The following is a 24,745-nucleotide window of genomic DNA, read 5'->3' on the forward strand; positions in this document are numbered from 1 at the left end:
CGACGTTTCGGGCATGAGCCCTTCTTCAGGAATGAGGAAAGTGTGTCCAGCAGGCTAAGATAAAAGGTAGGGAGGAGGGACTTGGGGGAGGGGTGTTGGAAATGCGATAGGTGGAAGGAGGTTAAGGTGAGGATGATAAGGTGAGGGTGATAGGCTGGAGCGGGGGTGGGGGCGGAGAGGTCAGGAAGAAGAATGCAGGTTAGGAAGGTGGTGCTGAGTTTGAGGGTTGGGACTGAGACAAGGTGGGGCGAGGGGAAATGAGGAAACTAGAGAAACCTGAGTTCAACCCTTGTGGTTGGAGGGTTCCTAGGCGGAAGATGAGGCACTCTTCCTCCAGCCGTCGTGTTGCTATGGTCTGGCGATGGAGGAGTCCAAGGACCTGCATGTCCTTGGTGGAGTGGGAGGGGGAGTTGAAGTGTTGAGCCACGGGGTGGTTGGGTTGGTTGGTCCGGGTGTCCCAGAAGTGTTCTCTGAAACGTTCCGCAAGTAGGTGGCCTGTCTCCCCAATATAGAGGAGGCCACATCGGGTGCAGCGGATGCAGTAAATGATGTGTGTGGAGGTGCAGGTGAATTTGTGGCAGATATGGAAGGATCCCTTGGACCCTTGGAGGGAAGTAAGGGGGGAGGTGTGGGCACAAGTTTTGCATTTCTTGTGGTTGCAGGGGAAGGTGCCGGGAGTGGAGGTTGGGTTGGTGGGGGGTGTGGACCTGACGAGGGAGTCACGGAGGGAGTGGTCTTTTCAGAATGCTGATAGGGGAGGGGAGGGAAATATATCTCTGGTGGTGGGGTCCGTTTGGAGGTGGTGGAAATGGCGACGGATGATACGATGTATCTGGAGGTTGTTGGGGTGGTAGGTGAGGACCAGTGGGGTTCTGTCCTGGTGGCGATTGGAGGTGGGGGGGCTCAAGGGCAGAGGAGCGGGAAGTGGAGGAGATGAGGTGGAGAGCATCGTCGACCACATCTGGCCTTTGAAGAAAGAGGCCATCTGGGTTGTTCGGTATTGGAACTGGTCCTCCTGGGATCAGATGCGGCGGAGACAACGGAATTGGGAATATGGGATGGCGTTTTTACAGGGGGCAGGGTGGGAGGAGGTGTAGTCTAGGTAGCTGTGGGAGTCGGTCGGTTTATAGTAAACCGTTCTCTACCCGTTACAGAGAATGGGCAGGAAAGTGGACGTGAGGGGCTGAATGGCCTAATCATGTTCCTTTTTGCCCGCTCTAGCCTCAGAAATCACAAATAAATTGAAGAACTGTAGCACCAAGTTACTGTACTGAATTCCTTTATGTGGTCTTTGAAGTCCAGCTTCAATAAGGTTAAAAATCAGACATTAAAAGGTCTGTTTGTTATTTTAATCTATGTTGACCTGAACAGCAGCTGTAGGTTAGTATCTGTGACAGTCAGCGCTCCATTAAAACATCTAATTATATACTTACTAAGCTTTTGATTACTTTATTAATTTCCGGATAAAGACAATAGACGCACTCTACATTGATACCTGGATTGCAAAGGTACAGAGGAGAGATTGAACAGAATGACCTTGTATTCTCTCAAGTTTCAAGGAAGGACAGGTGACCCCATTGTATAACATTCTTTCTGGGGTGAGGTTTAACAAGGTAGATACTGAGACACCCCTGACAAGCTTGGGACCCGGGTTTGATTCCAGCCTCAGGTGACCTGTCCATATTACAGAGGAGGAAGTACTGAATGCCTTGAAACACTTGGGCAGCATGGTGGCATAGTGGTTAGCACTGCTGCCTCACAGCGCCAGAGGCCCAGGTTCAATTCCTGCCTCAGGTGACACTCTGTGTGGAGTTTGTACATTCTCCCTGTGTCTGTGTGGGTTTCCTCCGGGTGCTCTGGTTTCCTCCCACAATCCAAAAATATGTAGGTTAGGTGAATTGGCTATGCTAAATTGCCCATTGTGTTAGGTGAAGAGGTAAATGTAGGGGAATGGGTCTGGGTGGGTTGTGCTTCGGTGGGTCGATGTGGACTTGTTGGGCTGAAGGGCCTGTTTCCACTTTGTAAGTAATCTGTAAACATAAAAGTGGATAAACTAGAATGAACAGAGTTGTTGTCTGTTGTGGTTCTGTTCGCCGAGCTGGAATTTGTGTTGCAAACATTTCGTCCCCTGTCTAGGTGACATCCTCAGTGCTTGGGAGCCTCCTGTGAAGCGCTTCTGTGATGTTTCCTTCGGCATTTGTAGTGGCTTGTCTCTGCCGCTTCCGGTTGTCAGTTCCAGCTGTCTGCTGCAGTGGCCAGTATATTGGGTCCAGGTCGATGTGTTTGTTGATAGAATCTGTGGATGAGTGCCATGCCTCTAGGAATTCCTTGGCTGTTCTCTGTTTGGCTTGTCCTATAATAGTAGTGTTGTCCCAGTCGAATTCATGTTGCTTGTCTCTAGTTTGTTGCCCGTGCCACGTGCTAGTGAGGCAAGGAATAGGGAGAGAGAGGAGTTGAACACGTGGCTACAGGGATGGTGCAGGAGGGAGGGTTTTGGATTCTTGGATAACTGGGGCTCTTTCTGGGGTAGGTGGGACGTCTACAAGCAGGATGGTCTTCATCTGAACCAGAGGGGAACCAATATCCTGGGGGGGGAGGGGAAATTCGCTAAGGGGTGAGTTTAAACTAATCTAGCAGGGGGATGGGAACCAAAATTGTAGTTCGTGTATAGAAAAGGTTGAGATTAGGGAGGTCCAAAATCAAGTTTCAGGGATGCAAGATGGCACCGGCAAGCAAGAAGTTGGTTTGAAGTGTGTCTACTTCAACGCCAGGAGCATCTGGAATAAGGTGGGTAAACATGCAGCATGGGTTGGTACCTGGGACTTCGATGTTGTGGCCATTTCAGAGACATGGATAGAGCAGGGACAGGAATGATTGTTGCAGGTTCCAGGATTTAGATGTTTCAGTAAGAACAGAGAAGATGGTAAAAGAGAGGGAGGTGTGGCATTGTTGGTCAAGGACAGTATTACAGTTGAGCAGAAAGGGTGTTTGGAGACTCATCAACTGAGGTCGTACAGGCTGACATTAGAAACAGGAAAGGAGAGATCACCCTGTTGGGAGTTTTCTATTGGCCTCTGAATAGTTCCAGAGGGGTAGAGGAAAGGATAGCAAAGATGATTCTCAATAGGAGTGAGAGAGACAGGGTAGTTGTCATGGGGGACTTCAACTTTCCAAATATTGACTGGGAATATTACAGTACGAGTACTATAGATGGGTCAGTTTTTGTCCAGTGTGTGCAGGAGGGCTTCCTGACACAGTATGTAGACAGGCCAACAAGGGGTGAAGCCACATTAGATTTGGTTCTGGTTAATGAGCCCGGCCAGATGTTAGATTCGGAAGTAGGGGAGCATTTTGGTGATAGCGATCACAGTTCTATTATGTTTACTTTAGTGATAGAAAGGGATATACCACTGGACAAGAGTTACAGCTGGGGGAAAGGCAATTACGATGCGATTAGGCAAGATTTAGAAAGCATAGGATGGGGAAGGAAACTGCAGGGAATGGGCACATTAGAAATGTGGAGCTTATTCAAGGAAAAGCTCCTGTATGCCCTAGATAAGTATGTACTTGTCAGGCAGGGAGGAAGCTGTAGAGTGCGGGAGCCATGGTTTACGAAGGAAGTGGAATCTCTGGTCAGGAGGAAGAAGAAGGCTTATGTTAGGATGAGATGTGAAGGCTCAGTTAGGGCGCTTGAGGGTTACAAGGTAGCCAGGAAAGACCTAAAGAGAGAACTCAGAAGAGCCAGAAGGGGACATGAGAAGTTGTTGGCAGATAGTATCAGGGTAAACCTAAGGCTTTCTATAGGTATTTAAGGAATAAAAGAATGACAAGAGTAAGATTAGGGCCAATCAAGGATAGTAGTGGGAAGTTGTGTGTGGAGTCAGAGGAGATAGGGGAAGCACTAAATGAATATTTTTCGACAGTATTCACTCTAGAAAATGACAATGTTGTCGAGGAGATTACTGAGCTACAGGCTACTAGACTAGGTAGGATTGAGGTTCACAAGGAAGAGGTATTAGAAATCCTGCAGAGTGTGAAAATAGATAAGTCCCCTGGGCCGGATGGGATTTATCCCAGGATCCTCTGGGAAGCCAGGAAGGAGATTGCCGAGCCTTTGGCATTGATCTTTAAATTGTCATTGTCTACAGGAATAGTGCCAGAAGACTGGAGGATAGCAAATGTGGTTCCCCTGTTCAAGAAGGGGAGTAGAGACAATCCTGGTAATTATAGACCAGTGAGCCTTACTTCAGTTGTTGGTAAAGTGTTGGAAAAGATTATAAGAGATAGGATTTATAATCATCTAGAAAAGAATAATTTGATTAGGGATAGTCAGCATGGTTTTGTGAAGGGTAGGTCATGCCTCACAAACCTTATTGAGTTCTTTGAGAAGGTGACCAAACAAGTAGATGAGAGTAAACTGGTTGATGTGGTGTATATGGATTTCAGCAAGGCATTCGATAAGGTTTCCCCACTGTAGGCTGTTGTACAAAATGTGGAGGAATGGGATTGTGGGAGATATAGCAGTTTGGATCAGTAATTGGCTTGCTGAAAGAAGAAAGAGGGCAGTGGTTGATGGGAAATGTTCATCCTGGAGTCCAGTTACCAGTGGTGTACTACAAGGGTCGGTGTTGGGTCCACTGCTGTTCGTCATTTTTATAAACGACCTGGATGAGGGCGTAGAAGGGTGGGTTAGTAAATTTGCAGATGACATTAAGGTCAGTGGAGTTGTGGAGAGTGACAAAGGATGTTGTAGGTTACAGAGAGACATAGATAAGCTGCAGAGCTGGGCTGAGAGGTGGCAAATGGAATTTAATGCAGACAAGTGTGAGGTAATTCACTTTGGTTGGAGTAACCAAAATGCAAAATACTGGGCTAATGGTAAGATTCTTGATAGTGTAGATGAGCAGAGAGATCATTTATGTAGATAAGCCAACAAGAGGTGAGGCCATACTGGATTTGGTTCTGGGTAACGAACCAGGCCAGGTATTAGAACTAGAGGTAGGTGAGCACTTTGGGGACAGTGACCACAATTCGGTGATTTTTACTCTAGTGATGGAGAGGGATAAGTGTGTACTACAGGGCAAGAGTTATAGCTGGGGGCAGGGAAATTATGATGCGTTGAGGCATGACTTAGGATGTGTGGATTGGAAAAGTAGATTCCAAGGCAAGAGCGTAATTGATATGTGTAACTTGTTCAAGGAGCAACTATTGAGTGTCCTTGATAAGTACGTACCTATCAGGCAGGGAGGAAAGGGTCGTGTGAGGGAGCCGTGGTTTAATAAGGAGTTGGAATCCCTTGTTAAATGGAAGAGGGCGGCCTTTGTAAAGATGAGGCGTGAAGGTTCAATAGGGGCGATTGAGAGTTATAAGGTAGCCCGGAAGGACCTGAAGAGAGAGCTAAGAGCAGCAAGGAGGGGACATGAAAGGTCCTTAGTTGGTAGGATTAGGGAAAACCCTAAGGCTTTCTATAGGTATGTTAGGAATAAAAGAATAACTAGGGAAGGAATAGGTCCAATCAAGGATAGTAATGGGAAGTTGCGTGTGGAGGCTGAAGAGATTGGGGAGGCACTGAATGAATACTTTTCGTCAGTATTCACTCAGGAACAGGACATTGTTGTCGATATGAATACTGAGGCACGAATAAGTAGAATGGATGGCTTTGAGATATGTAGAGAAGAGGTGTTGGAAATTCTGGCAAGGGTGAAAATAGTTAAGTCCCCTGGGCCTGATGGCATTTATCCTAGGATTCTCTGGGAAGCAAGGGAGGAGATTGCAGAGCCATTGGCCTTGATTTTTGTGTCCTCTTTGTCTACAGGAGTAGTGCCAGAGGACTGGAGGCTAGCAAACGTGGTTCCCTTGTTCAAGAAGGGGAGTAGGGATAATCCTAGTAACTATAGGCCAGTGAGTCTCACTTCTGTTGTGGGCAAAGTCTTAGAGAGAATTGTAAGGGATAGGATTTATGCACATCTGGATAAGAATGATGTGATCAAGGATAGTCAGCATGGTTTTGTGAAGGGCAGGTCGTGCCTCACAAACCTTATTGAATTCTTTGAGAAGGTGACTAAGGAGGTAGATGAGGGGAAAGCGGTAGATGTGGTATATATGGATTTTAGTAAGGCGTTTGATAAGGTCCCCCATGGTAGGCTACTGCAGAAAATACAGAGATATGGCATTGAGGGTGAGTTGGAGGTTTGGATTAGGAATTGGCTCTCTGGAAGAAGACAGAGGGTAGTAGTTGATGGCAAAGGTTCATCTTGGAGTGCCGTCACTAGCGGTGTTCCGCAAGGATCTGTTTTGGGACCATTGCTGTTTGTCATTTTTATAAATGACCTGGAGGAAGGGTTAGAAGGTTGTGTGAGCAAGTTTGCGGATGATACGAAAGTCAGAGGAGTTGTAGACAGTGAGGAAGGATATGGCAGGTTACAGCGGGATATAGATAAGCTGCAGAGCTGGGCAGAAAGGTGGCAAATGGAGTTCAATGTAGCTAAGTGTGAGGTGATTCACTTTGGTAAGAGTAATAAAAAGATGGATTACTGGGCTAATGGTAGACTACTTGGTAGTGTGGAAGAGCAGAGGGATCTTGGTGTCCATGTACACAGATCTCTGAAAGTTACCACCCAGGTAAATAGTGCAGTGAAGAAGGCATATGGCGTACTGGCTTTTATTGGTAGAGGAATTGAGTTCCGGAGTCCTGAGGTCATGCTGCAGTTGTATAAGACTCTGGTGCGGCCGCATCTGGAATATTGTGTGCAGTTTTGGTCGCCATACTATAGGAAGGATGTGGAGGCACTGGAACGGGTGCAGAGGAAGTTTACCAGGATGTTGCCTGGTATGGTAGGAAGATCCTATGAGGAAAGGCTGAGGCACTTGGGGTTGTTTTCATTGGAGAAAAGAAGGTTTAGGGGTGACTTGATAGAGGTGTACAAGATGATTAGGGGGTTAGATAGGGTTGACAGTGAGAACCTTTTTCCACGTATGGAGTCAGCTATTACAAGGGGGCATAGCTTTAAATTAAGCGGGGGTAGATATAGGACTGATGTTAGGGGTAGGTTCTTCACTCAGCGAGTCGTAAGTTCATGGAATGCCCTGCCAGTAGCAGTAGTGGACTCTCCCTCTTTATGGGTATTTAAGCAGGCATTGGATAGGTATATGGAGGATAGTGGGTTAGTGTAGGTTAGGTGGGCTTTGATCGGCGCAACATCGAGGGCCGAAGGGCCTGTACTGCGCTGTATTCTTCTATGTTCCATGTTCTATGTTCTATGTTCTATGTTCTATCTCGGTGTCTAGGTACACAGATCCTTGAAAGTTGCCACCCAGGTTGACAGGGTTGTTCAGAAGGCATGAGTGTTTTAGCTTTTATTAATAGAGGGATTGAGTTCCAGAACCAGAAGGTTATGCTGCAGCTGTACAAAACTCTGGTGCGGCTACCCTTGGAGTATTGTGTACAGTTCTGGTCACTGCATTATGAGGAGGATGTGGAAGCTTTGGAAAGGGTGCAGAGGTGATTTACTAGGATGTTGCCTGGTATGGAGGGAAGGTCTTATGAGGAAAGGCTGAGGGACTTGAGGCTGTTTTCATTAAAGAGAAGAAGGTTGAGAGGTGACTTAATAGAGTCATATAAGATAATCAGAGGGTTAGATTGGGTGGACAGGGAGAGCTGTTTTCCAAGAATGGAGACAGCGAGCATGAGGGGCATAGCTTTAAATTGAGGGATGATAGATATTGGACAGATGTCAGAGGTAGTTTCTTTACTCATAGAATAGTAAGGGTATGGCTTGCTTTGCCTGCAAAGGTAGTAGATTCGCCAACTTTAAGTACATATAAGTCGTCATTGGACAAGCATATGGGCGTACGTGGAATAGTGTCGGTTAGATGGGCTTCAGATTGGTATCACAGGGCGGCGCAACATCGAGGGCCAAAGGGCCTGTACTGCGCTGTAATGCTCTATGTTCTAAATCCCCAGGACCTGATCAGGTGTACCCTAGAACTTTGTGGGAAGCTAGGGAAGTGATTGCTAAGTATCTCGCTGAGATATTTCTATCATTGATAGTCACAGGTGAGGTGCCGGAAGACTGGAGGTTGGCTAACATGGTGCCACTGTTTAAGAAAGGTGGTAAGGACAAGCCAGGGAACTTTCGACCAGTGAGCCTGACTTTGGTGGTGGGCAAGTTGTTGGATGGAATCTTGAGGGACAGGTTTTACACATGTTTGGAAAGGCAAGAACTGATTATGTAGAGTCAACATGGTTTTGTGCATGGGAAATCAAGTTTCACGAACTTGATTGAGTTTTTTGAAGAAGTAACAAAGAGGATTGATGAGGGCAGAGCATTGGACATGATCTATATGGATTTCAGTAAGGCATTTGACAAGGTTTTCCATGGGAAACTGGTCAGCAAGGTTCGATCTCATGGAACATAAGGAGAACTAGCCATTTGGATACAGAACTGGCTCAAAGGTAGAAGGCAGAGAGTGGTTGCGCAGGATTGTGTTTCAGACTGGAGGCCTGTGACCAGTGGAGTGCCACAAGGATTAGTGCTGGGTACACTACTTTCTGTCATTTATATAAATGATTTGGATATGAACTTAAGAGGTATAATTAGTAAGTTTGCAGATGACACCAATATTGCAGGTGTAGTGGACAACGAGGAAGGTTACCTCAGATTACAATGGAATCTTGATCGGTTGGGCCAATGGGCTGAGGAGTGGCAGATGGAGTTTAGCTTGGATAAGTACAAGGTGCTGCATTTTGGGAAAGCAAACAAGAATAGGACTTATACACTTAATTCGATTAGATTACTTACAGTGTGGAAACAGGCCCTTCGGCCCAATAAGTCCACACTGACCCGCTGAAGCGCAACCCACCCATATCCTCTCCCCTACATTTACCTCTTCACCTAACATTACTGGCAATTTAACATGGCCAATTCACCTAACCTGCACATTTTTGGACTGTGGGAGGAAACCGGAGCACCCGGAGGAAACCCACACAGACTCGGGGAGAATGTGCAAACTCCACACAGTCAGTCGCCTGAGGTGGGAATTGAACCCGGGTCTCCGGCGTTGTGAGGCAGCAGTGCTAACCACTGTGCTACAGTGCCACCATGCCGCCCACAATGGTAAGGTCCTAGGGAGTGTTAATGAGCAAAGAGACCTTGGAGTTCAGGCTCATAGATCCTTGAAAGTAGAGTCGCAGGTGGATAGGATAGCAAAGAAGGCATTTGGTATACTTTCCTTTATTGGTCAGAAGATTGAATATAGGGTTGGGAGGTCATGTTGTAGCTATACAGGACGTTGGTTAGGCCACTTTTGGAATATTGTATGCAACTCTGGTCTCCTTCCTATTGGAAGGATATTGTGAAACTTGAAAAGGTTCAGAAAATATTTACAAGGATGTTGCCAGAGTTGGAGGATTTGAGCTAGAGGGAGAAGCTGAATAGGGTGGGGCTGTGTTCCCTGGAAAATCAGAGGCTCAGGGGTGACCTTATCAAGGTTTATAAAATCATGAGGGGCATGGGTAGGATGAATAGACAAGGTCTTTTCCCTGGGATGGAGGAGTCCAGAACTAGAGGGCATAGGTTTAGGGTGAGAGGGAAAGACATAAAAGAGACCTAAGGGGCAACCTTTTCACGCAGAGAGTGGTGCATGTATGGAATAAGCTGCCAGAAGAAGTGGTGGAGGCTGGTACAATTGGAACATCTCTAAGGCATCTGGATGGGTATATGAATAGGAATGGTTGAGAGGGATATGGGCCAATTGCGGGCAAATGGGATTAGATTAAGCTAGGATGTCTGGTTGGCATGGACGAGTTGGACCGAAGGGTCTGTTTCCTTGCTGTACATCCCTATGACTATGACTGTCTGTGTGGAGTTTGTACATTCTCCCCATGTCTGCTTGCGTTTCCTCCCACAGTCCAAAGATGTGCAGGTTAGGTAAACTAGACATGCTAAATTGCCCAGAGTGTCCAGAGATGTGTAGGTTATGTACATTAGTCATGGGACATGTAAGGTTATAGAGTAAGGATTTGGGTCTGGCTGGGACACTCTTCGGAGGGTCAGTGTGGACTTTTTGGGCCAAATGCTCTGTTTCTACACTGTAGGTGTTTAATATTCTGTAAGTGCATCCGGAACTAGGGTTTGCTATGTCATGATATGGAGTTGGGCATTTAGGACTGAGATGAGAAGTAATTTTTTCACTTAGAAAGTTGTGAATCTTAATCTCCATCCAAGAGAGATGATATTAACAGTTATGAAATTCATTCAAAACTAAGAATATTTGGAGCCTTTGAGGATCAAAAGTCACAGGAATCCAGTAGGAAAGTGGATTTGAGGTTCTAGATCAACCCATGATCTTACTTAATGGCAAAACAGTCTCCAGGCCATGTATAGCCTTTTGCACTGATTTCTTCATTTCTTATTAGCATTGTCTAGCTCAGGATAATGGAACCTCATTTTCTGCCTGTGCAACTGTACACATTTAACACTGTAATTTTGTAGAAACAGAGGATACCAACACAATCTCTATTTTTAATTGACAACAGTAAATCTATGCATTGACAATAACTCTGTTAATTCTCATTCATTTTCAATAAATAATGTTGAAAACATGAGTTTCTTTGTTGAATTAGATGAACATCATATCAATGAATAGCAGGGTGGGAGTATATTCCACCTAGATTATCATTGTTTACTTTCCTAAAGGCAATAGATACTCGGCTTATGAGTGGAGCATGTATCCCTAATGTATTATATGTAAATAAAAGCAAGTACTGCAGATGCTGGAGATCCGAAACAGGTTTTGTTTGCAATAAAATGGATAGCTAGGTATGACTACTCTGCTGCATGTCCCATCCCACCTCCAGGTCACTGCAGAGAGAAGCAGTGTTAACATTTCAAATCTAATATGACTTAAGTCATAGAGTAATTGAGATACGTAGCACAGAAACAGGCCATTCAGCCCAATGTGTCCATGCCAACCAGACTTCCTGAACTGAACCTGTCCCATTTGCCTGCGTTTGGCACATATTCATCAAAACCTTCCCTATCCATGTACTTGTCCAAATGTCTTTTGAACGTTATAAATATATTTATCTCTAGCGGTTCATTCCATATACACACCACCCTCTCTGTGAAAACATTGCCCCTCAGGTCTCTTTCAAATCTTTCCCCTCTCACTTTGAACCTATGCCTCTAGTCTGGGACTCGCCAACCTTGGGTAAAAAACCTTGACTATTCACCTTACTTATGACCCTCATGTTTATATAAACTTCTATAAGGTAATCCCTCAGTCTCCGACTCTCCAGGGAAAACAGTCCAGCCTATGTTGTCTTTCCTTATAACTCAAACCTTCTAGTTTCGGTAATATCCTTGTAAATATTATTTTGCTCCCTTTTCAGTTTAATAACATCCTTCCTATAGCAGGGTGACCAGAATTGTGCACAGCACTCCAAATGTTGACTTACCAATGTCTTGTACAGCTGTAACATGACATCCATCTGCTATACTCAATGCTCTGTCCAGTGAAGGCAAGCATGATAAATGCCTTCTTCAGCGCCCTGTCTATCTGTGACACAACTTTTAAGAAACTGTGAGCCTGCACTCTCAGCTCTCTCTATTCGACAATACTCCCCAAGGCCCTACTGTTAACTGTGTTAGTCTGGCTCTTATTTGTCTCGCCAAAAGGCAATAACTTGCATATATCTGATTTCAAGCCCATCTGCCACTCCTTGGCCTACTGGCCCAGTTGATCAAGATCCCATATTACCCTCCCATAATATTTTTCACTGTCCACTATATCACCAATATCATCCATGCCTCCTATACTTTCATCCAAATCATTTATATCAGTGACAAATAACAGTGGACCCAGCACTGATCCTTGCAGCTGGTCACAAGCCTCCAGGCTGAACAATAACCCTCTACCAACACCCTCTGTCTCCTATCGTCAAGCCAATTTTGTATCCAGTTGGCTTGCTCTCCCTGGATGCCATGCGATCTAATCTCACTAATGAGTCTATCATGCCGTCATCATCAACATCGGCAGTGCCTCACTGACTAGGATGTCTCTCTTCCACTCTCAGGGTGAGTCTGTTGGGGCTACTGCAGGCCCTGTTATACTTGGGGCAGAAGGTAATCATGGGAAGGGGGTGGGTGGGGCATTGATGTGGCAGCACATTCCTTTCATTGTCTCCCCCGGCTTCCATTTTCTCCTGACGGCAAGTCTCAAGGTGCTCGACGCCTTCGCAGATGCTCCTCCTCCACTTTGGACAATCTTGGCTCAGTGATTCCCAGTTCTCGGTAGGAATGCCGTGCTTCCTCCAGTGAGGCCTTGAGGGTATCCCTGAAACGCTTCCTCTGCCCTGGGGTTCGCCTGCAGTTTCAAAGCTGGGAGTAGAGCACCTGCACGGGGAGCTTCATGTCGGTCATGGGGACAACATACCTAGCCCATAGCAATGTGGGGTGGGATGTGTCAATGCCTCGATGCTGGGGATGTTGGCCTGGTCGAGGGCACTGTTGTTGGTGCGTCTGCCTTCCCAGAGGATTAGCAGGTTCTTAAGGTGTCTGCTATAGACAGCCCACGTCTCAGAGCCATATAGGAGGATGGGAACCAGCACAGCTCTGTAAACCAGGAGCTTGGTGTCGGATCTGATGTTATAGTCTTTGAACACCCTTTTCCTCAGGCAGCCCGAGGCTGCATTAGCACACTGGAGGTGATGCTGGATCGCTTCATTGATAACTGCTTTGGCTGAAAGGACATTTCTGAGATGCTGTAGGTGGTCAACTTTCTCGAAGGCCTCCTATGGACCTTGATAAAGTGGGTATTCTCCACAATGCCAGGCCTGGTTGACAGAGGACCTTTATCTTGTGGATGTTCAGAGTGAGACCCATGCTCTCATATGCCTCCAGAAAGGTGTTGACAATGGTCTGGAGTACATGCTCAGAGTTTGGCACATACACAAGCATCATCTGCATACTGCAGCTTGATGACCCTGGTTGGGGTAAGTTTGGTTTTGGTTTGAAGGGGATGGAAGTTGAGTAATTTCCTGCTGGTTCTGTAGATTAGCCCCATTCCAGTGGGGAGCTTGTCGGCAGTGAGGTGGAGCATTGCAGTGAAGTAGATTGAGAACAGTTTTGGGGCAATAACACAGCCCTGCTTGACATTGGCCTGAGTGGGGAATAGATCAATGGTGGAGCCATTAGTTATCAATACTTCCATGCCGTTGTGGAGCAGGTGAAAGATAGTGATAAAATTCATGGTGCAACCAAAGTGGAGATCAGGTAGCTCCATAACACTTCCTGACTGACAGTGTCAAAAGCCTTTGTAAGGTCGAAGGCGGACATGTACGGGGGGGAAGGTTCTTCTCTCTACATTTCTCTCACAGCTGTTGCCCAGTGAAAATCACGTCCGTAATGCCCCTTCGTGGCCAAAGGTCACACTGTGAATCCAGGAGGAGTTCCTCAGCCACAGGGAGGAGACAGTTGAGAAGGACCTTGGACATGGTTATTCCAGTGGTTGACTACAGGGAAATTTAGCTGTAGTTACCACAGTTGGACTTGTTCCTTTCTTTGAAAATACGACTGTGGCTTCTCGGAGCTCTCCAAAGATGCTCTCCTCTTTCCACAAAAGACAGACAAGGGCATGTAGCTGTAGCAGGAGCCCTTTGCCTCTGCACTTCGATGCCTCAGTGGGGATACTGTCTGCTCCCACAGCCTTGCTGTTCTTCAACTGGTGGGGAGCCTTCTGAACCTCAAGCAGGGCTGAGGTGTTGCTGAGCTCATGATGTGGTGCCATTTGGTATCTTGTCAAAGGCCTTGCTAAAACCCATGTGGACAACGTCCACCAACTTCATCTATCTTCTTGGTCATGTCCTCAAAACATACGATTTCACAAGGCACAAAGCCATGCTGACTATCCTTAATCAGTCCTGTATATTCATGTAGATCCTGTCTCTCAGAATCCCCTTCAACAACTTACCCTCCCCTGGCTTCTCCTTGGAGCCTTTCTTAAATAATGGTACAGCATTCGCCCCCTCCAGTCTCCCAGCACCTTACCCATGGTTGTCAATGTTACAAATACCTCTGCTGGGGCCCACACAATTTCTTCCCTAGCTTCCCACGATGTCCTGGGATATATTTGGTCAGTTCCGGGGGATTTATCTATCTTTATGCATTTGAAGACCCCCAGCACCTCCTTTACTGCAATGTGGACTCTTTTCAAGACATGAAAATGTGTTGCTGGAAAAGCGCAGCAGGTCAGGCAGCATCCAAGGAGTAGGAGAATCGACGTTTCGGGCATGAGCCCTTCTTCAGGAAAGCCCTTCTACAAGACATAACTATTTACTTCCCCAAGCTCCTAAGCTTCCTTTCTCCATGGCAAATACTGACGAGAAATATTTGTTTAGGAACTCATCCATCTCCTGCTGTTCAACATGTAGACAACCTCATTGATTTTTAGGTGCCCTAATCTCTCCCTGGTTACTGTTTTGCCCTTAATATAATTGTAGAATCTCTTTGGATTCTCCTTCATGCTATCTGCTAAAGCTGTCTCATGTCCCCTTTCCACCCTCCTTATTTCCTTGTTTAGTGTACTCCTACATCCCTCAAGGGATTCACGTGATCCTAATTGTCAATACCTAATGTATGTCTCCTTCTTTTTCTTGACCAGAGCCTCAACATCTCTCGTCATCCAGTGTTCCCTATTTCCGTCAGCCTTGCCCTACACATTAACAGGCACATACTGTGCCCTGAACACTCAATATCTTGCTTTTGAAAACCTCCCACTTACCATAGACTTCCTACAGTGTGGAAACAGGCCCTTCGGCCCAGCAATTCCACACTGACTGTCCAAAGAGTAAACCACCCAGACCCATTCCCCGACATTTGCACTAACTAATGCACCTAACCTACACCTCCCTGGACACTACGGGCAATTTAACATGGCTAATTTACCTGACCTGCACATCTTTTGACTGTGGGAGGAAACCAGAGCACCTGAAGGAAACCCACACAGACACAGGGAGAACATGCAAACTCCACACAGACAGTTGCCCGGGCCTGGAATCGAACCGGGGTCCCTGGTACTGTAAGGTAGCAGTGCCACCCCGAACATCCCTTTACCTTTTTTATTCTTCTTTAGAACTCTGAAGTGTTAACTCTACCTCTCTCTTCATTGATGTTTCCGGAAGTCTTCGGATTCTCCAGCACTTCATGTTTTCATTAAATATTATAAATATTATGTGCATTCCAATCTCCTGGATAGTTGGAATCAGTTATGAAACATTTCTACAATCTGAGCCACAGGTGAGACATGTAAAGTACATGAGAGAGTGGCATTGGGACCTGCAAGGTTGAACCTGAAAGAGACTTGGCCTTCACATCGAGGAAGGGAGAAGAACTGGAAGAAAAATTATCTCCTCTGACTTGAATGACTTAACTTGATGTTTTACACAATGCTTATTGACACTACTGCATCAACCAGTGACTTGGAAGTGGGAATGTTCTGGTAACAGAATCACAGCCAACAGTCCATTTCCCTACAAACAATGTGGGACAACAAATGATCTACAAAAATGAACTCAAAGAACTGCAGACGCTGAACATCTGAAACAAAAACAGAGAGTGCTAGTGAAGCACAACAGTGCTGGCACCAGGCCTGCAGAGAACGTAATGATGCTGTCACTTTCTGAGGTTTTTCTGTCCTGGTCTTTTTTCTTGAAGAGGAGACAAACAGTCTACCAGAACCACCAAAGTAAAAGCTTGGGAGGTCTTGGGATTTTTGTTAACGACCGGAATGAGTGTGGCCAGCTCTCACAGATCAGGATTTCTGGGTTTTCAGATTTAGTTTTAAGCAGAAACTACAAGGATCTCAACAGATCTCAACATCTTTTGACTGTGGGAGGAAACCAGAGCACCTGAAGGAAACCCACACAGACACAGGGAGAACATGCAAACTCCACACAGACAGTTGCCCGGGCCTGGAATCGAACCGGGGTCCCTGGTACTGTAAGGTAGCAGTGCCACCCCGAACATCCCTTTACCTTTTTTATTCTTCTTTAGAACTCTGAAGTGTTAACTCTACCTCTCTCTTCATTGATGTTTCCGGAAGTCTTCGGATTCTCCAGCACTTCATGTTTTCATTAAATATTATAAATATTATGTGCATTCCAATCTCCTGGATAGTTGGAATCAGTTATGAAACATTTCTACAATCTGAGCCACAGGTGAGACATGTAAAGTACATGAGAGAGTGGCATTGGGACCTGCAAGGTTGAACCTGAAAGAGACTTGGCCTTCACATCGAGGAAGGGAGAAGAACTGGAAGAAAAATTATCTCCTCTGACTTGAATGACTTAACTTGATGTTTTACACAATGCTTATTGACACTACTGCATCAACCAGTGACTTGGAAGTGGGAATGTTCTGGTAACAGAATCACAGCCAACAGTCCATTTCCCTACAAACAATGTGGGACAACAAATGATCTACAAAAATGAACTCAAAGAACTGCAGACGCTGAACATCTGAAACAAAAACAGAGAGTGCTAGTGAAGCACAACAGTGCTGGCACCAGGCCTGCAGAGAACGTAATGATGCTGTCACTTTCTGAGGTTTTTCTGTCCTGGTCTTTTTTCTTGAAGAGGAGACAAACAGTCTACCAGAACCACCAAAGTAAAAGCTTGGGAGGTCTTGGGATTTTTGTTAACGACCGGAATGAGTGTGGCCAGCTCTCACAGATCAGGATTTCTGGGTTTTCAGATTTAGTTTTAAGCAGAAACTACAAGGATCTCAACAGAGTTGAAAGCTTCCATGAATGTCTCTTGGCTGCGACTCTCTCTGAATTTTCTCTTGATTTCTTTCCTCCTGTCTTGGAGAACTGCATGTGAGAATCTGTGTCTGAATGTTCCTCTTTGACAAAGGGTGTTTTTGGGATGTTAATATGTTGAAACTGTTAATTAGTAATAGTTACTGTATCTATTAATCTGTTAAATTTTCCAGTGGAGTTGTTATTCTAAATTCCTCTTCCTTTGGTTGTATTTTAAGTACAATGTTTAAATATATTATGTTTTCCTTATGTCGAGTAGTTTGACCGGTCGAGTAAGGTTGGAACAGACACTTCACTTTTGTTTTTAAATTAAGAAAATGTTAGGGTTGAGGCTACTTTCTTGAAATATTTTGAGCGGGCCTGGTCTGGTCCATAACAAGAGAAAATAGAGTTAATATTCTGACAGTCGACAGAGTCTATTTTGAGAGGACAGCGGAGCAGATAAGGGCTCTTTGGCAGTGGCTGCTTGAAGGCTCGGTGACATTTGTTTAACAGTTTAAATTTGAAAGTTTTTTTTTAAAAGGGCGCGGAGCGGACCTGGCAGCTGGTGTAGCGCTAGCTTACCTGGGTAGGTTTTTTCTCCCTGTAAAAGTGCGCAGGAGAGGAACCCGAGGCACTACACCCGCCCTCCTCCTCTAACCTAATAATAAGACCCGTTGTGGTAAGTAGGTAAGTGCTGCATTTTGCTTGTTCTATTCTTTAGACCTAGTTTTGTTTTAAAAGGTTACTTTTAGAGGGGTGGCAGTGAAGGCAGTGCAATGTTCCTCTTGCAACATGTTTGAGGTAAGGGATGCCATGGTCGTCCCTGCTGATTACACTTGCAGGAAGTGCACCCATCTCCAGCTCCTCCAAGACCGTATTAGGGAACTGGAGCTGGTGTTGGATGAACTTAGGATCATTCGGGAGGCAGAGGGGGTCATGGATTGGAGCTTTAGGGAAGTAGTAACTCCAAAGATGGCAGATAGATGGGTGACAGTGAGGGGGACTGGGAGGAAGCAGCCAGTGCAGGGACCCCCTGCGGCCATTCCCCTCAAGAACAAGTATACCGTTTTGGATACTTGTGGGGAGGATGACTTACCAGGGGTAAGCAATGGGGTTCAGGCCTCTGGCATGGAGCCTGTCCCCGTTGCTCAGAAGGGAAGGGTGGAGAAGAGCAGAGCAATAGTAATTGGGGACTCGATAGTTCGGGGTACAGATAGGCGGTTTTGTGGGGGCGAGAGAGACTCACATTTGGTATGTTGCCTCCCAGGAGCAAGGGTACGTGACGTCTCTGATCATGTTTTCCGGATCCTTAAGGGGGAGGGGGAACAGCCCAAAGACGTTGTCCACATTGGCACCAATGACATAGGTAGGAAGAGGGCTGAGGATGTTAGGCAGGCTTTCAGGGAGATAGGTTGGAAGCTCAGAGTTAGAACAAACAGAGTTGTTGTCTCTGGTTTGTTACACGTGCCACGTGATAGAGAGTCGAGGAATAGGGAGAGAGAACAGTTAAATGCGTGGCTACAGGGATGGTGCAGGAGGGAGGGATTCCGGAATCTGGATAACTGGGGTTCTTTCTGGGGAAGGTGGGACCTCTATAAACAGGATGGTCTGCACCTGAACCTGAGGGGCACCAGTATCCTTGGGGGGGAGGTTTGCTAGTGCTCTTGGGGGGGGTTTAAACTAACTCTGCAGGGGCATGGGAACCTAGACTGTAGCTTTAGGGTGCAGGACCTGGAGTGTAGGGAGGTTAGGAACATGGCATCAATCTCGAAGGAGGGTGCCTGTAAACAGGAAAGTGGCTTGAAGTGTGTATACTTCAATGCAAGAAGTATACGAAATAAGGTAGGTGAACGTGCAGCATGGGTTGGTACCTGGGATTTCAATGTTGTGGCTATTACGGAGACATGAGTAGAACAGGGACAGGATTGGCTGTTGCAGGTTCCAGGGTTTAAATGCTTTAGTAGGGTCAGAGGTGGGAGTAAAAGAGGGGGAGGTGTGGCATTGCTTGTCAAAGATAGTATTACAGCGGTGGAAAGGACGATAGATGAAGACTCACCATCTGAGGTAGTTTGGGCTGAGATTCGGAATAGGAAAGGTGAGGTCACCCTGTTAGGAGTCTTTTACAGGCCTCCTAATAGTCCTAGAGACATAGAAGAAAGAATTGCGAGGATGATTCAGGAGAAGAGTGAAAGTAATAGGGTGGTTGTTATGGGGCCTTTAACTTTCCAGATATTGACTGGGAAAGCTATAGCTCGAGTATGTTAGATGGGTCGGTGTTTGTCCAATGTGTGCAAGAGGGTTTCCTGACACAATATGTAGACAGCCCAACAAGAGGTGAGGCCATACTGGATTTGGTTCTGGGTAACGAACCAGGCCAGGTGTTAGAATTAGAGGTAGGTGAGCACTTTGGGGACAGGGGACCACAATTCGGTGACTTTTACTCCAGTGATGGAGAGGGATAAGTGTGCACTGCAGGGCAGGAGTTATAGCTGGGGGCAGGGAAATTATGATGTGGTGAGACATGACTTAGGATGCGTGGCTTGGAAAAATAGGCTTCAAGGGAAGGACGCAATCGATATGTGGAGCTTGTTCAAGGAGCAACTATTGAGTGTCCTAGATAAGTATGTACCTGTCAGGCAGGGAGGAAAGGGTCGTGTGAGGGAGCCGTGGTTTAATAAGGAATTGGAATCCTCTTCCTAATTGGAAGAGGACGGCCTATGTAAAGATGAGGCGTGAAGGTTCAATTGGGGCGATTGAGAGTTATAAGGTAGCCAGGAAGGATCTGAAGAGAGAGCTAAGAGCAGTAAGGAGGGGACATGAAAAGTCCTTAGTTGTAGGATTAGGGAAAACCCTAAGGCTTTCTATAGGTATGTCAGGAATAAAAGAATGACTAGGGTAGGAATAGGTCCAGTCAAGGATAGTAGTGGGAAGTTGCGTGTGGAGGCTGAAGAGATTGGGGAGACACTAAATGGATACTTTTCGTCAGTATTCACTCAGGAACAGGACATTGTTGCCGATGTGAATATTGAGTCACAATTAATCAGAATGGATGGCTTTGAGGTATGTCGGGAAGAGGTGTTGGAAATTCTGGAAAGGGTGAAAATAGGTAAGTCCCCTGGGCCTGATGGCAATTATCCTAGGATTCTCTGGGAAGCAAGGGAGGAGATTGCAGAGCCATTGACCTTGATTTTTATGTCCTCGTTGTCTACAGGAATAGTGCCAGAAGACTGGAGGATAGCAAATGTGGTTCCCTTGTTCAAGATGGGGAGTAGGGATAACCCGAGTAACTATAGGCCAGTGAGTCTCACTTCTGTTGTGGGCAAAGTCTTAGAGAGAATTGTAAGGGATAGGATTTATGAACATCTGGATAGGAATAATGTGATCAAGGATAGTCAGCATGGTTTTGTGAAGGGCAGGTCGTGCCTCACAAACCTTATTGAATTCTTTGAGAAGGTGACTAAGGAGGTGGACGAGGGTAAAGCGGTAGATGTGGTGTATATGGATTTTAGTAAGGCGTTTGATAAGGTTCCCCATGGTAGGCTACTGCAGAAAATACAGAGATATGGCATTGAGGGTGAGTTGGAGGTTTGGATTAGGAATTGGCTGGCTGGAAGAAGACAGAGGGTAGTAGTTGATGGTAAAGGTTCATCTTGGAGTGCAGTTATTAGCGGTGTTCCACAAGGATCTGTTTTGGGACCATTGCTGTTTGTCATTTTTATAAATGACCTGGAGGAGGGGCTAGAAGGTTGTGTGAGCAAGTTTGCGGATGATACGAAAGTCAGTGGAGTTGTTGACAGTGAGGAAGGATGTGGCAGGTTACAGCGGGATATAGATAAGCTGCAGAGCTGGGCAGAAAGGTGGCAAATGGAGTTCAATGTAGGTAAGTGTGAAGTGATTCACTTTGGTAAGATTAAGAAGAAGATGGGGTACTGGGCTAATGGTCGGATACTTGGTAGCAGAGGGATCTTGGTGTCCATGTACACAGATCTCTGAAAGTTGCCACCCAGGTAAATAGTGCTGTGAAGAAGGCATATGGCGTACTGGCTTTTATTGGTAGAGGAATTGAGTTCCGGAGTCCTGAGGTCATGTTGCAGTTGTATAAGACTCTGGTGCGGCCGCATCTGGGAGTATTGTGTGCAGTTTTGGTTGCCATACTATAGGAAGGATGTGGAGGTGCTGGAATGGATGCAGAGGAGGTTTACCAGGATGTTGCCTGGTATGGTAGGAAGATCGTATGAGGATAGGCTGAGGCACTTGGAGCTGTTTTCATTGGAGAAAAGAAGGTTTAGGGGTGACTTGATAGAGGTGTACAAGATGATTAGGGGTTTAGATAGGGTTGACCATGAGAACCTTTTTCCACGTATGGAGTCAGCTATTACGAGGGGCATAGCTTTAAATTAAGGGGTGGTAGGTATAGGACAGATGTTAGGGGTAGATTCTTTACTCAGCGAGTCGTGAGTTCATGGAATGCCCTGCCAGTAGCAGTGGTGGACTCTCCCTCTTTATGGGCATTTAAAAGGGCATTGGATAGGCATATGGAGGATAGTGGGCTAGTGTAGGTTAGGTGGGCTTGGATCGGCGCAACATCGAGGGCCAAAGGGCCTGTATTGCGCTGTATTTTTCTGTGTTCTATGTTCTATGACCCTTGAACACACAAACAATATCACATCAACTTCTCTCAAAAAGACATACAGAATCTCTCTCTTAAATACAGTGGCTAGATATGTACAAACTGTGCATTGTAATATATTAATGTTACTCGCACAGGCGTGAATGATGGGAAAGTTGCTTTGTCATCTCCCATTCTGCCTGGGAATAGTAGTGTTACTTGATGCAGCTAAATTTTGTGTCCATGGTATTTATGTGATCTTTACCACAAAAGGAACTTGCTGCTGTAAAAGCATAAAAAATAGAAGCAGGAGTAGTTTGCTGCTTCAAGCACGCTCCACATTAACTAAAGTCATGACCTCAGCTGTGCCAGCTTGCTTCATCCCATGTCCTTTTCACACACACAGAATGCTGGAGAAACTCAGCAGCTCCAGCAGCATCTGTGGTGAAAAAATCAAGTTAACATTTTCGAATCCAGTAATACTCTTCTTCAGAACTGCAGACTTGAAACATTAACTCTCTTTCTCTCTCCACAGACCTCTTGAGTTTCTCCAGCACTGTCTGTGTTTGGTTCAGGTTTTCAACATCCACAATATATCCCCCACATCTCTTTACTGTCTTCAAATTCAAAACTCCATTGATCTCAACCATGAGCATCCTCGACCCTCTGGGATACAAAATTCCAGAGATTCTCAGACTACTGAGTGAGGTATTTTTTTACCAGAGGAAATGGTGGAGCCAGGTACAATAAGAACATTTAAAAGACATCTGGATGGGAATATGAATTGGCAGGATTTGGAGGAATAGGGGCCAAATGCTGGCAAGTGGGAATAGATTAATTTAGGATATTGGATCAACATGGATGAGTTGAACTGAAGGGTCTGTTTCGTGCTGTACAACTCTATGACTCTATGCTTATTTCAGTCCTAAATGATTGAAGCCTTATCCTGAGATTCTGCAACATTGTTTTGGACTCTCCAGACCGAGGAAACAGCCTCTCTACTTCAGTCCTGTTATATCCTCTCGGAATCCTGCTTCAAGGATAACATTCCCATTCTTTTAAACACTAGAGAGTTTCTTTTTTCACCATCTCACTTACGATCCCATGAATGGATTTGGGCCTCTATTTCACCTTCTCAGAAGCAAGTATATCCTTCCTGAAACACAAGAGACCAAAAGTATTCACAGTACATCATGGTATGTTCTTTCCTGATGACAAATGCAGCATAGCTTCCTTATTCTTGTGCTGAAAATCCGTTTGAGATAAACTGCTTGTTATACCTGTATGTTAACTTTCTGTGTTTCATGTACAAGGACATCCAATTCCCTCTGAACATTTAATCATTTCTCATCATTTCAAAAATATTGCATTGCATTGCTCCCTATTATAGCATTAATTATTCCCGCAGTCAGAGAAAATTGACTTCTTTCACTTTATTTTCCTCTCAGGAGCTGTTGTGAGCAATGTCTTGCTGCCTCCTCAGCACCATCTGACTACATTGGGCAGCTCATTACCTTTGCTCAATGTCAGACAGCTGATTGTTCTTTTGAGCTTGAGCCTTGTCTGATGATTTTGGTTGCCCTGATGTTATTTAAATGCGGAGTTTGCAAAGAAGGTGAACTTCAGTTACTTGTTTTAACTGAGGATGATGTTGGGTTGCCCCAGTGTCACTGGTAGCAAGGCAACAACACGATTGCCTCCACAAATTTAATGAAACGTAAAATCCAATTGACTATTTTTATTTTCGCGCTCATCCATGAAATTTGAAAGTTAACACATTTATCTTTTGAGTGTAGTCCACTGAATTTATTAGTTTGCTCTGGTAGGTGTCAGCTGTGACTCAATGGTAATTCTCTCCCCTTCATGACAGACAAGTCATAGGTCCATGTTCCATTTGAACTGTCTCAGAGCATATTGGATGTGATCTTTTCATTCAGTGCAGCACTGAATGAGTACTGCGCTGCCAGAGGTACCACACGTTAGGCGATATGTTCAGCTAATTCCTCACCTGATCCCTCTGGTGAATGTACAAGATCCCATGGGGCTATTTGAAGGACACTTGATGGAATTTCCCTGTTGTTACCTTGCTGGGTGGGATCTTGCTGTGTACAAATGGGTTGCTCTGTGTCACAACAGTTGTTACAGGCATTTTATTGGCTGTAAATCACTTGGGGGTGGGCTGACACAATGAAGGCACTATACAAATGCAAGTCCTTTCCAAATAAATCATGTGCTCCAGCCAGGAAATGTTGTGCCTATGATTCCAGGGGTAAAAAAGAACTGTCATATAATGTAGTACTTAAGAACACTCATGATGCTTGAGTGGTAAAGTCATCTAATTTCTTTCAATATATAGTGTAGTGAATGGTACGGTCGCCAACATGTGGGAATAGACGAAGCAGGATCTCCTTTGCTGTTCCTTCCCACACTATTGTAAATCAGACTGGGGTTTGGAGAAGACTGAATGTCAGAACCACCCCATTGATATAACACTTGGGGAAAAAAATTCTTCTATTTCTTTCTCCACCATCTCTGACTTCTCCTTAAATTCCTCTTCACTATTCACCTCAATTCTTTGAGATTTCTTGAGCAATTCCTTGAGATGAAAAGTGTGGTGCTGGAAAAGCACAGCAGGCCAGGCAGCATCCGAGGAGCAGGAGAATCGAGGAGCCCCTGAAGAAGGGCTTATGCCTGAAAGGTCGATTCTCCTGCTCCTCGGATGCTGCCTGGCCTGCTGTGCTTTTCCACCACCACACTTTTCAACTCTGTTATCCAGCATCTGCAGTCCTCACTTTCTCCCAATTCCTTGAGATGTCAAGTTCCACATTATCCCCATTGATTGAAGAGATTTCTCCTGAATTCCTGATTCAATTTGTTGGTGATTGTCTTATATTTACATTCTCGAGTACCGGACTCCACCATAAGAATAAATATCCCTACAGTGATCTTGGGTGAGATGGAGGTACCATGGTTATGTTGCTGGACGAGTAATCCGGATCAGTGCTTTGGAGAACATTGGTTCCAACCTGCCTATAGGAGCCAGTCTCACTAATGGCAACCATGAAACTATCATCAGTTGTTGCATCAGGTTGAATAATGTCCTTTAGGGAAGGCAATCTGGTCTGGCTTGCATAAAAATGTGGTTAACTCTTAACCGCCCTCTGAAAAAGCCTAACAAGATTCTCAGTTGGATAATTAGGGATGAGCAACAAACTCTGGCCTCACTGTTAGGCCTGACGTATACTATCAAAGCATAATGAAGAAGTCTCTCCGTATTTCTTATGACTTCAATCAGATCTCCATTCTGGATTCTCACACCAACGGAAGCTTCACTGA

The sequence above is a fragment of the Chiloscyllium punctatum genome, chromosome 7 (genome assembly GCF_047496795.1).
Source record: "Chiloscyllium punctatum isolate Juve2018m chromosome 7, sChiPun1.3, whole genome shotgun sequence".
Classification (NCBI taxonomy): domain Eukaryota; kingdom Metazoa; phylum Chordata; class Chondrichthyes; order Orectolobiformes; family Hemiscylliidae; genus Chiloscyllium; species Chiloscyllium punctatum.